Source organism: Erithacus rubecula (assembly GCF_903797595.1).
Source record: "Erithacus rubecula genome assembly, chromosome: 22".
Lineage (NCBI taxonomy): Eukaryota > Metazoa > Chordata > Aves > Passeriformes > Muscicapidae > Erithacus > Erithacus rubecula.
Window position 1 is genome coordinate 2,225,631 of NC_136674.1, and position 12,969 is coordinate 2,238,599.

Genomic DNA, 12,969 nt, shown 5'->3' on the forward strand with positions numbered 1-12,969 from the left:
GAGGTCCCGCCGGCTCCCGCCTGTTTCATTCCCGCGGCCGCTCCGCCCCGTCGGGGCCGCCGCTGCTCCGCAGGTGCGCAGCGTTGAGGAGGGGGGGAGCCGCCCCTTCCTCCGTGGCTGATGGGCAAAGAGGGAAAGGGCCCCGTGCAGGGCACAGGGCACGACCCGCCGGGATTCGGAGCCCCCCGGGCCTTCACTCGACCCGCCGGGTTCGGCAGGTGCGCGGGGAGGGGGCGCGGGGGCAGCGCGGGTGAGGGGGCGATGCGGCACCGGGACCCTCCGCGGGTACCGGGGCTGCAGAACCGGGCACACCGGGGACAGGAGAGCGCTGCTCACACCGGGGATGGAGGGAGCGGGGCAGAGAGGTGACGGGGAAGGGACACCCGGGAACGCCGGTACCGCCCGGGAGGGTGACAGAGCGACCCGAGCACGCCGCTACCGTTCAGGTGACAGAGCGACCTGGACACGTCGGTACTGTTCATGAAGGCGACGGGGAAGGGATGACCCGGGCCCGCCGGTACCGTTCAGGAGAGTGACAAGGCGACCCGGGCACGCCGGTACCGTTCAGGAGAGTGACAGGGCGACCCGGGCCCGCCGGTACCGTTCAGGAGGGTGACAAGGCGACCCGGGCACGCTGGTACCGTTCAGGAGGGTGACAAGGCGACCCGGGCACGCCGGTACCGTTCAGGAGAGTGACAGGGCGACCCGGGCCCGCCGGTACCGTCGGGGATGAGGCCGCTGCTGGGCTTTAAGTCCCCCCGTCTCCCCCGGTGCCCGGAGCCGCCCGGGGTGTCGCGGGGCGCGGCCCGGAGGAAGGAGCAGCGCGGTTCCTGCCCGGTTCCCGTTCTCCGTGCGGGATCGCGGCCCCTCGGGCCGGGCTGCAGCTCCGGGCTCCGCGCGCCCTCTGCTGGCTCTGCTCGCTCCCCCCGACGGGACGGGCCCGCCTCCGCCTCCCCCGCGCTCCCGTTCCCGCGGGCAGGGAAGGGGCTCTGGACCCCCCCGGACCGGTGTCCAGAGAGAGGGGCTGTGGTTGGGTTCCTCGACGGCGGGAGAGATGCTGCCTCTGTGAATATTTCTGCTGGGTGGGAATGGCTTCCCACCAGGAGGAGGTTGTGTGGTGACTAAAGTTAGGCTTGCAGGATTATTTCTGAGTCAATATCACTCAGGGTGAGCAGGAATTTAAGGGTCTCTATTTTTCGGGAGAGGGAACAACCTGTGACAGTGTGGGGGCTCCTCTGTCCCTTTTTCCTCTAATCCATCCGAGTTGGATTTAGGCTGAAGTGGTTGGAAAAACCTCAGTGACGGTGGCAATGCTGCAGAGCACGTTGGCACAGCCTCATGATGGGTTCCTGCCACCCTGGTGGGTCGGGGACACCCCTGTCACCCCTGTCATCCTGGATTGGGGGCCAGCGGGATATCCCAACCTGCCCGCTGAGCATAAAGCTACTCTTCACTGGAGAGGGGAAAAATGTTTTGTGGGTTCATGACGGTGACCCTGAGGAGCAGTGCCCGAGGGCAGGGAGCAGGGCCTGGCCCCCTAGCCAGGCAGTTCCAGCAGGAGTCGAGCTGCTCCACGCCTGCCCTGGCCGCTCTGAGAAACCCTATTCAGGCAGCTCGATGAGCAGCTACCGATTAGTCACGCACTGGGCTGGGATTTCTTTTCCTCAGCTGTGAAAAGGCGCTGGGAGGCCCCGCGGGGGCACACCCGGCACAGCACCCCCATGGCTCTGCCGCTCTGCACCTGGCAAAACCTGGCGTGGCCATGCCACTGTGATCACTGCCAAATCACCAAAATGAATTTCACTGTCTCCTGGTGATGTCTGGAGCTGGTGTTTTACCACCTAAGCGCTGGTGCCGTGTCACCAGAGCTATGAGGTCCTCAACACCAAAGTCTTCGCTAGGGTTAGTGGTGAGTTCTGAATTTCTTCAGCTAAATGAGCGAGGTGCTTGGCCAGACACTAAAAATAGCAGAGCTGCCCTGAGGGCTCCGTGGGCCTGGTGGACAAACCCGGCTGCCTTGGCCGCTGCGCTGCCGTGCAGCACAATAGCGCTGCTGGAAGGGCTCCATGGGCGGGTGTTTGTAAACAGGAACATGAGCTCATGCCAGAGCATCTCGCAGCCCTGCAGAGGGGGAACGCTGCCACGGCTTTTGTGCAGCCCAGGGGGGCCCTGCAGGACCCCTCATCTGAGTTGTGTTCGTGTGTTATCCCAGGGCCACTGCGCATTTTGGGTCATGGATGTGGGACAGAATAAGAGAACCAAACAATAGTTGGGAGAAATTTTAAAACCTGTCTTGTTCAAAGCCCCTGCTGTGGGTAAGGACACTTTCCACTATTCCAGGTTGCTCCAAGCTCTGTCCGACCTGGCCTTGAATATTCCCAGGGATGGAACAGCCACAGCTTCTCTGGGCAACTTGTGCCAGGGCCTCACCACCCTCACAGGGCAGAATTTCCTACCAACATTTAATCTAAATCTCACCTCCTTTAGTTTAAAACTATCTCCCTTGCTCTGTCATCTGTCTGTCTAAAAAAGTCGCTCTCTATTTTTTATAAGCCCCCTTTAAATACTGAAAGTTGCAGAGGGGGTGAGGGTCTGAGAATGATGCCATGGAGCTGGGCATGCTGTGCCCAGGATCCTGCCCCACATCAGCAACTCTTCCCAGCCCAGGGCCTGATCAAGGGTCAAATTTTGATCACAGGGATCAAATCCCCCACTGGAACTTTTCACCGAGCATCTGCCAGTCCGGACCGTGCGAGCGCGGGGTGCGGCCGTGGGGACGGGAGTCCCGGTGTGACGGGGCGGCAGCGGAGGGCGGCGGCTCCTTCTGTCGGGCTGGCGCCGTCCTGGCCCCGCACCCGCGACAAAGCGGAGCGGCCCGAGCCCCGGCCCGGCTCCCAATTAGGGCCGCGCTCCCCGCGGAGCGCAGGGGCGAGGGGCGGTCACGGCCCCGGAGCCCCAATTACCCGCGGGGCCGCCGCTCTGTCTGCGGCTCCCGATCGCGGATCAATGGACAAAGGGCAGCGCGGGGCCCCGGGGGGCTCTGCACGCACCCGCCCCCGCTCCCTGCGCAGCCTCGCCCCCCATCCCGGCCGGACACACCCGCGCACCTGCGGGATGCGCCGCTCCGGCTCCGCACCTGCGGCCGGACGGGGTTTTTGGGGCTGTGGGACCGACCCCCCGTGTGCGGTCCGGCCGGTCTCTGCCGGTGATAGTTCTCCCTGCCTGCTCCAGGGCTGAGCCCTCGGAGCCTCTGCCTGGGCTCTTCCCCCGGGCACCGGCGTCTCAAAGGCTTCTCAGCCCCACTGATCCGGTTCTGGCCCGGTATCCCCGCGGGGCACGCTCCTTGTCCCGGGCCGGGGCTGTGGGAAGGACGCCGCCATCCAGGCTGTTCCCTGCCACAAGGTTCCCAGAGCCACTTTGATCCGTGTGGGTGTCTGGGGGATGGAGGGGAGGGGGGGGGGTAAAAACTTTATCAGTGAAAAAGCAGCTGTTTATTTTGATACGGAGCCGGTTCTTAGCCGCAGGCACCGTTTGCTCCGTCCTTGCTCTTCAGGCAGGGTGGGAAAGGGGAAAGGGGAGGCTCTCGGTTTATTCCGGTTGTTTACAGCGGCGGGTGATGGCGAGGGAGAGCCAGGTCCATCGCCCCTCGGCGCCCGGACCATTTCCCAAGCCTTCCTCGGAGCCGCTCCGGGAAGGGAGGAGGCTCTGCTCGGGACATCCGACGGGATGGAGCGGAGACTCCCGGCGGGGGGAGCCCAGCTGCCCCTTCACTGCTCTCCTAGGAGGGCATGGCAGTTCCCGCATCCCAGTGCTGGGAACGGCATCGCTTGGTTGTGGGGCCGCAGGAAAACCCAAACCGAAACCCAAACCCAAACCGAAACCCAATCCCAAACCCAAACCCGGGGTTTTCCCTGCCCGCGATGCGCCCCAAACCCGGAGAATCGCGGCGCTGTGCCCGGCTCGGCCGCCAGGTGGCGCAGCGGCGCCGCGCCGAGGGGCGGCCCCGGGGGCGCGGCCGTGCCGGGGGTCCGGGGGGGGGACGGGGTCCGGGAGGGTCCCGGGAGCGTCCCGGGGGTCCGGGAGGGTCCCGGGAGCGTCCCGGGGGTCCGGGAGGGGGACGGGGTCCGGGAGGGTCCTGGGAGGGTCCCAGGAGGGTTCCCCGGGGGCAGCAGCCCCTGTGGGTGGCACTATCAGGGATCCCAGGGGTTTGGCTCCCTAAAGACTGCAGGAGTGGCAGGTACCCCACGTTGTGCTTGCCCTCCAGTCCGTCTGTCCCCTGTGTCCTGCCACCTGCATGGCCATGTTGTGCCTTTCTGAGGGTGTTTGTGTGGGTGTCTGTTCACTCTTTCTGTTCATGTGTCCATGTGAGCAGCCATCCAGTGGACTGTGGAGAGCCTGGTATCATTCCCCAGTTTTTGGGTTCTATTGCACCTCCAGAGCCTCCCAGAACTCAGGGAATACTCACTCAGAGGCGCCTGAGCCCCAACCAGCAGCCTGAAGCAGTGATGCTCTGTGTTCTGCACAGAAGGTCTTACATTGCCTGAGGAATTAATGGATGAAATCATGCAGGAAAGGCTCCTCTCCCTTTGGCACTGCTCTGGCTGGTGACGTGAGCACAGGTACATCTGTCCTTTGCTTCCCATTGATTCCTGTAAATGGCCCTTGCCTCCAGCCCTGGGCCTGGCACGCTCGGTAATTCTTTGGAAATAAGATCTAATTAAAATGAGACAGCGCTGTCGAGGGACTACCTAATTGTCTTTGCAAAATGACCTTGTGGAGATCCTGGCTCGGTTCCCAGCAGAAAGGTGTTGTCAGTGCAAAAGTCCTGTGTGGCTGGGGGGAATCAGTTAAAGACTTTTGGGAAATAATTCCCCAGGCTGGGAAATAATGAGCTGGTGGAGACACTGCAGTGCTGGGCCAGCTGGAGCTGTCCTCTCCTTCCAGACCATGTCAAGCATCAGGGACACCCTCAAAATGGCTTTAAAAGAGGCCAGTTCCATGTGGGGTTCAGCCAAATCCAATGCCAACAGGTAATCCTGAGGTTTCCCTCCACTCCCCCTGCACTCCTGTCTGCCCACATCAGCAAGAAGGGGAAATAATTTGGCTGTTAAAGCCTCAAAGGCATCGAGGACTCTGGATGATGGACCCAGATCTGAGCTCACCCCATCTCATCCCAGATGTGTGCCACTCACTCCAGAGACCTCACTGGGCACCAAAGGCTGGCACCACAAGGATGCTGCAAGGGGAGGGTGTCACCAGCCCCTCTTTGTCCCTACAGAGCCCCTCATCCTTGGGAAAGTCTTGGGACAAGACCTCTCCTGGTCTCCCAGGCAGCAGGAGAGCAGCCAGCCTCCACGAGAGGGAGCGTTTGCAGGGATTTTCATTCCAGCTGGGTTGTTTTGGTTTCCCCCTGTTGTTCTAAAGCACAGATCATCCCTCTGGCTGTCTGAGCCCTTTGCCTGCATGAAATGCCTGTTTTCCTGGGATGGGGAAGAAGTGAGCAGAAATCTCAGCTTTCCTGGAAGAGTTCTCGTGCTGTCATAGTGCCATGTGCTGTACCTTGGTGACATGAGGGGAATTCTGCTCCCCCTGGCTGGCTGGCAGGTTCTGTCCCATGTGAACAGGAGGATGTTTCCCTCCTTTTGGCTCTATCAAAAAGGAGAAATCCCTCTTACTGGGGTGACTGGGGAGTGTTGTGACTGGTCTTGGTCAAGTGTGGAGCACAGCATGAGCAGCCAAGCCAGCTCCCCACCATGGGGAGCCCTGGATTGTGCTTGACCACATCCCCAGGCAGGGATGGCTGGATATTCCTGACCCTGGGATACCCCAGTGTGGCTCCCTGTGGCAAAAAATGGCTTTGGCAGCTCACACACCCAGCCTGTGGCCTGGGGTGGTTTGCTGGGACCCCATTTCAGGACTGGGAGGGGGATCCCACCCCTCCCCACTCACTGCTCCCCTCTGTGAGTCACTGTAAGACTCACCAATGCTCGTGATCCTTCTAGAACAGGAACAGGCTGTTTATAATTTCCCAAATCCAAGGCCAAATCTCCCACTTCTGGGGGCACAGGATCATGTCCGGGTGCCTTGGTGGCCACACGAGCTGTGGGTGGTTTGGAAGGACGATGACAAAGCAGCTCAAGGCCTGGAAGGGGACATGGTCCTGCCTCCCCCTGCCCTCCCTGCCTGTCCCTGGAGCCTGGGAGAGCCCAGACTATGCTATCTGCAAATTGCAGAGCAGATTATCAGCGAGCATGTCTGAGATTAAAGACCCCTCTTTATGTCTGGTTCCCCCAGAGCTGGAGCTGAGCTCGGTGCAGACTCTTTGGCACCACGGGGCTGATTGCTGGGGTAACCTTTAGCTTGGCTGGGAGAAGAGAGGAAGGCTCAGACAATTTTCAGTCAAGGAAAGAAAAAAAAAGAAAGAGAGAAGGGAACAAACAACAACAACAGTTTATTCCAGCAGGGTGGTGGGAGGAAATTCAGGCACAGCTTTGAGATGCTCCCAGTTTGTGTGATCTGGGACAGGGAGCGAGTTACTGGGAGGGTTTGTCCCTGTGTGCTTCTCCAACAACCATTTGGTACTGGAAATTCTTGATGGAGAACCCAGTGAGAAGGCCAGAGGTGGTGGATTGGCAGCTGCAGGATGCAGAAAAGCCCTGGGGCTGCTCCTGCTTTGCTCTCCTGGCTGCACATGCAGAGCTCACACGGCTGCAGCACATGAATCACAGAGCCTGGTGCTGTGCAGGGAGAGCATCCTCATCAAAACAGAGGGAGATTTTTTCTGAGAGTGCTCTGAGGGCTCTGCTTAGAAGAAATGCCAAAGAAATCTCTGTATTCTCCCAGGCAAAACGTGTGCCCAGCTGCTCTGAGCAAACCTCAGGCTTTGGAGGGTTGTACAGCCAGACCAGCCCAGAGCTGGGATAGTCCTGGGCAGCCAGAGTGGCTTAACAGGCTTAGAGCAGCATAGTTCTTATAAACAATCACATGAATTAGCACAAATCTCATTAGATCCGTGCTTCTCCTGGCCTCCTGTGTTCCTAATGCCCCTCATAGGGGTTCTGTGTGGGCGACAAGAGAAGAAATTCTTTCCAAGAAGGAAGAGCCATGGCATTTTGGGTTTGCTTTTCTCAGAACCATTTCCATTACAACTTAATGCACAGGAGAGCAGAAATCTAATAGGTAAAAAGCCATTCAAGGTCCTTGAGTATTTTAAACCTGATTTAAAGTTTTGGCTGGTCTGTAAGAGCAATAATAATTCAGCTGATGATGCCCAGGGGTGTCTCTCCTGTTGAGCAACAGGCCCAGGGTGATTTCTGTGCTCTGATGTGCCCCAGACAGCTCTGCTTTCCCTTGGCTCTTGTTTTTGGCTGGCTGGAGGCCTGGCACCGTGGGGAATGGGGCTGTCTGGGCACGGGTTTATGGCTTGTTCCATTAGGGGTGTGGTGGAAGAGGTGGTCAGTGAAAACACGGGAATAGTAGATTAAGCCTGGAATGCTTTGGGGAAGGGAATTATTTTTCTCCTGTTGGTGCTGTGCATGCCTGGTGAATGCTGCCCACTCCTGGGCAGTGCCACCCTCCAGTCTCCCATTTCTCCTCCCAAATCACTCCAAGAAGCAACACAAGAGTTTCCCTTATTCCAGACGCACAGCTGCTCCTGGGGTGAAGCACTTTGGCTGCTGCTTCAGGACCAGGCTTGGGCTCCTGGGAGTCGTGACAGGAAACAACAGGACCTTTAATGATGAAAAAAAAAATGTTTTTTACATCTCTGGTGAAAGTCTGCTGCTGCTTCACCTCTCGGTAGAGATGTGAGCAGCAAAGGACCGGGGCAGGCAGCAGAGCTTGAGAAAGCAGCTCCCGAGGGACTCGGTCTCTGGCGGAGCAGCCCGGGATAAGCGAGCATGAGAAAAGCAGGCTTAGCCCTCCAGTCACCCTTTAGATGCGTTTCCGGCTGCTTTTCATCTCACTCCGAGTTTAAAAGCCATCTTATTGCAGCCGCCAGCCTCGGCAGGGCTTCAAAGCGGGGCCGTCTGTGCCGGGTCCCCACGGGCTGGGACACGGGCACGGGCGGGGTCTGCCCTCCGGGCTGGGACTGGGACTGGGACTGGGACTGGGACTGGGGCTGGGACTGGGACTGGGACACGGGCACGGGCGGGATCTGCCCTCCGGACTGGGACTGGGATTGGGACTGGGACTGGGACTGGGACACGGGCACGGGCGGGATCTGCCCTCCGGGCTGGGACTGGGACTGGGACTGGGACTGGGACTGGGACACGGGCACGGGCGGGATCTGCCCTCCGGACTGGGACTGGGACTGGGACTGGGACTGGGACTGGGACTGGGACTGGGACTGGGACACGGGCACGGGCGGGATCTGTCCCCACGGCACTGCCAGCCCCGGGACACGGGCACGGGTGGCTCTGCCCTCCACCAGCCCCCTGCAGCGCGGGTCTGTCCCCTCCGTGTGTCCGTGCCGCTCTGGGAAGCCTGGAGGGACAGGGATGCTTGTGGGGGACATGGCACAGGGACTCTTTCTCCAGACCCTTTTAGTCCCGCTGCAGAGCTCAGCCTTGCAGTGGGATCACTGCTGAGCCAGGGATCAGTGACCTCTTGGAGTTCTGCATCCCCTTTTTACATTCCCACTTCCCTAAATTTCCTCTTCGTCCCTGCAGCAATCTGTGGAGTGACTGGTGACAACACTGTCACATACCCAGTGTTGGGGGGACACAAGGAGGTCCCATAGAGCCTGTTTGTGGGGTTTGGCATTTGGACCACCTGGAACACAGCAGTGTCCAGCAGAGCTGTGGCCGTGCTGCCATCAGGGTGGTGGCTGTGGCTGTCACAGCTCGGAGGATCCCATCACAGAGGGATCATTGCTTGGAGCACTGGGGTTTTCCTGCATCCAGGTGACAGCTGGGAATGGGATCTGCTCCTTCCTGGACCATGCACAAGTGATTTTACCCCATTGCTGCTCTGGGCAGAGCTGGAGGCAGCACCTGAATTTGGGTCCAGGACAGGCAGCAGAGAGCAGAGGTGTCAGCAACCCAGGATGAGCTGAAACCTCCCTGATGGAAATGTGTGTCCTTTTCTCTCCTTAGCTTTTATTTGTTTGTCAAGCCCCTGGATGTGATTCTCCATTTTTCTCCCCCTTTTTGCTTCAGCAGATCTGTCGTGAGAAGTGCACTCAGTGCTTGGTGACAAAACGCGATCCCGAGATGGAAAAAGCTCTTTTCAAGGAAAACATGACATTTCAATGGAAAAGTAACTTTGCATGCTGTTTCTAATTTTAAAGCCCTGCCTTGGAATGCTCCCATGGACTTTGAAATCAGAGCTGGCTCTTATGCTTTCCAGGTTTTATCCACCTTTCCCATATAATTTGAAATTGCTCCCTCTGTTAACGAGACAATATTAACTCTGCCTTGGTGGATTTTTGCATATACTGCTTCCAAAGCACAGTTTCCTTTATCCCATCCCTTTTTTCTGTGTTTTCTTTCCCCCAGCTCTAGACTATAAATACCTTTAGGCCAGACTGTGGGAACTGCACAAAGCCCTGTACCTGGCTGATGCCTCCTGAATGGAGGAATGAATGAATGTGATTCCCGGTATTGCTCTGGACTGAGATTAACTCTTAAAGCCACATGCTCCAAATTAATGCATCTGCTCATTCCTAAAGCATTTCATCTCCATTAAACCTGCTAGCATTAATTTCCCCTGTTAATCTGACCCGTGCCATGAGGGAGGAATGCTGGTGGGCTTTTCCCCCTCTATTCCCTGCAGTCCTGGTTTGTCCTTTGGAAGCAGAGGAGCAAACCCAGCCCTGAGCCAAGTGCTGCTGGAGCCAGCAGAGGGGAGGCGAGAGCAGAGATTCTGCCTTTCTCCACTTTGCAATTAATTTCAGGGGAAAGGAAAAATGGCTACTGGGTTATTTCTGGTAATTTCCCAAAATAAGAGCAGCGAGGTCGAGCTGATAACAGCAGTGGTGCTGATAGCAATCCATGCCATGGCAAAGCAGCAGGGGCAGATCAAGCTGAGGGGCAGGAAGAGGCTGGAGGGTTTTCCTCATTCTTTATCCCTGCTGAGAGCAGCATTTCCCCTGCATTTCTCCTGCAGCATCCCAGTGCAGCCCTAGAATCCTGCTGCCACTGCCTGCCACCCCCGAGCAGGCTGGATGCACTATCAAACCACTGCAGTGGTGGCCAAATTTCCCTGTGGGGTCTGAGAACACATCCTCCCATCCCCTGTGGCACCTGGCACCCCTCTCCTCTGTGTGTCACACACTTTCTGTGCCTCCCTGTCCCACACTCTGGGAGAGCAGGGAATATTTACACTGGAAGATGCTATCGTGGTGCAGCTCGAGCTGTCCCTGGAGGTGAAGCACAAACAGGTTCACTGCTAAGAGGTCACTCCTGTAACAGGTTTAAGTGGGTTTCACTGTAAAATGAATTTATTTCAACAAAACCTTTTTTGATAAATTAAACCAGCACCGCTCTGTGTATAATTTCTATAAACAATCTTCTCTAATGTTTACCTAACCTAGGCATGCAGAAACTCTTGCACGTTAAATATTAGATGAAAAGAGGCTATGAAACCTTTACATTACTTTTTTTTTTCCTAAACCAGAATACCATGGGAAAATACTTGAGCTGAGGTTTTTCTGGCTTCTCCAAGGGTGAACAGAGACAAACCCCTCTTGCTGCCATGGTTTTGTGTTGGTTTTTGTGTTTCCAGGGCTGTAGCTTGTGGTTCACTGGACTTACAAGGTGCCAGCACCCATCCCTCTGTGCATCTGGTGATATTTGCAGGGTCCTGGGTAGTTTGGCACTCCTTATTTGTGAATTTACCACACAGCATTCAATAATTCATTAATTAAATGCCTACAGCCCCACTGCAGGTGCTGGCTGGGAGGAGCTGAGGGCTGGTGGTGCCATGGAGCTCTGCTGGTTCAGGCTGTGCTGGGTCATTTGATGAGTGGTTTGGATGTTTTCCCTCCACCTCCCTGATTGCAGAGCACCCTGGAAAGATGGACTTGACCTCAGTGAGAACAAACTATCCAGCCCATAAAAGAGAGCTGAGGTGAGTGAGAGATCTGCCTGCAACAAGGCTAAAATTGGCCTGATGTGTGGGTTTGGGTGAGTTTGTGCTGCTCTGCTCCAGAAAGAAGGAAGGTGTCAGTGTGTTGGATCTGTTCCTGCACAAAGCCCCAGCCTGGACAAAGCATCATTTTTCCAGCTTTGAGGTCAGGTCACTCCATTGGCTCTACCCCTTTTTGAGCTGTACTGTTACAGGAAAAAATCTGAATTATAACAAAAGTCGTTTTTGCATCTGACTTTTCCCTAAGAATCACCAGCCCTGCTCCCAGATCCCACTGTTATATGACAATGGGGGGGATGTTCTTTGCAATTAAACACAGCTTAATTTCTGCTGGATAATTCAGTATTTAGAGATATCCTCACATGCACACCCTGCTCAGCTCTTCAGATCCTTGGATGGGACTTGGAGAAGCCTGGGATGGTGGAAAGAGATGATCTTTAAGGTCCCTTCCAACCCAAACCATTCTGGGATTTAATGAAAGGGATGACACAAAAGAGAGGAATGATGTCAAGTAGATTCCAGCTTATGGACTCATGTGCTGGGAGAGCCCCAGGATGAGATCTGGGCAGGCTCAAAGTGTCCTTTGTCACTGTCTTGAGTGCAAGTGCATAGAAACCCTTTCTGCTTGGGGCAGGGAGAACCTGCAATGAGCTCATGTGTTACTTGAGGGTTTTGGGGATACTGGGATTGCAGGATCTGTCTAAAATATGTGTTAAAAATCAGCTTATCTTCCAAATAAACCCTCAAAAATTCCAGTATCTCCAAGATGTGCTTGGAAGTGATTTATTCTTTTTGCTCTTGGTGTTTCCCTGATGCTTTTCTGCATTATTTTTAATGATACTGTGTTACCAGAGATCACTTTTGGTGGATAACACAGTATTTATGGAGAAACCAACAGCTAAATCTGGTTATCATTGACACTGCTTATAAAATACACATAGCAACCAAGATACTGACCATGGCAGTAAATTGAAAATATATTGAAAACATAAAGCATTCTTCCAATTTATTACCAATATAAAAAAAAATATTTGGGCAGATTTCCCCCACCTTTGATAAAAAGAAAGATATAGAAGCTGTTGTGAGGAAATTTGTGGTGGTGCTGGTGCAGAGGGTGGTGTGATGAGGAGGGTGAGAGGTGTGCTGGGTTTTGTGGGATTTCAGAAAGCAAACAGCCCACTCTGGACACACTATGGGGCACAGTTTCATTGCCAAAGGGTTTGTGGAGATGCTGCCTCGGGGTTTTTAAAACAGGTGATTTTCCCCTGCTGGCTGCAGCCCCTGGCTCTGGTTGGGGTCACCCCTCTGTTCCCACAGCACTGCACAATTTGGGCATGTTGTGGAAGGGTTAACCCTGGCAACTGCTGGGTAAGTGTAAAAATATTAATAAGGCTGCTGCAGGTCGCCCTAAAATGGGAATTTATGGTGGCAGTCAAAGCTAATGTTTGGGATCAATGCAACATCCCTTCTCTGAATGAAAAAATAAATTAAACAGACCGTCATACAGAGGGTATGTAACCAAATCAATCATGTTTATGGCATTTAATCAAAACTTGATTCAGTTAAATTTATTCCATATGATAGCCCTGTGCTTCACAGGATGCACACCTTGCTGGTGAGGCTCTGCCAGCCCTGTGCTGCACACAGAGTGGGACAAACCCTGTCCCAAACCCCAGGAGGAGCTGAGGGATGCAGCCCAGGCACCCTGGTTTATGTCATGCTGAAATCCCTCCCATGGAATCACCAGATCCACCTATCCCTTCAGGAAGGCTCCTGCCACCACCCCACAGGAGCAGGTCCTTGGTCCACAGCTCCCACCCTGGAAGGAAGATTTGATCCCACAGACCTTCCTCCTCCTCCTGGAAGTTGAATATTAGAATT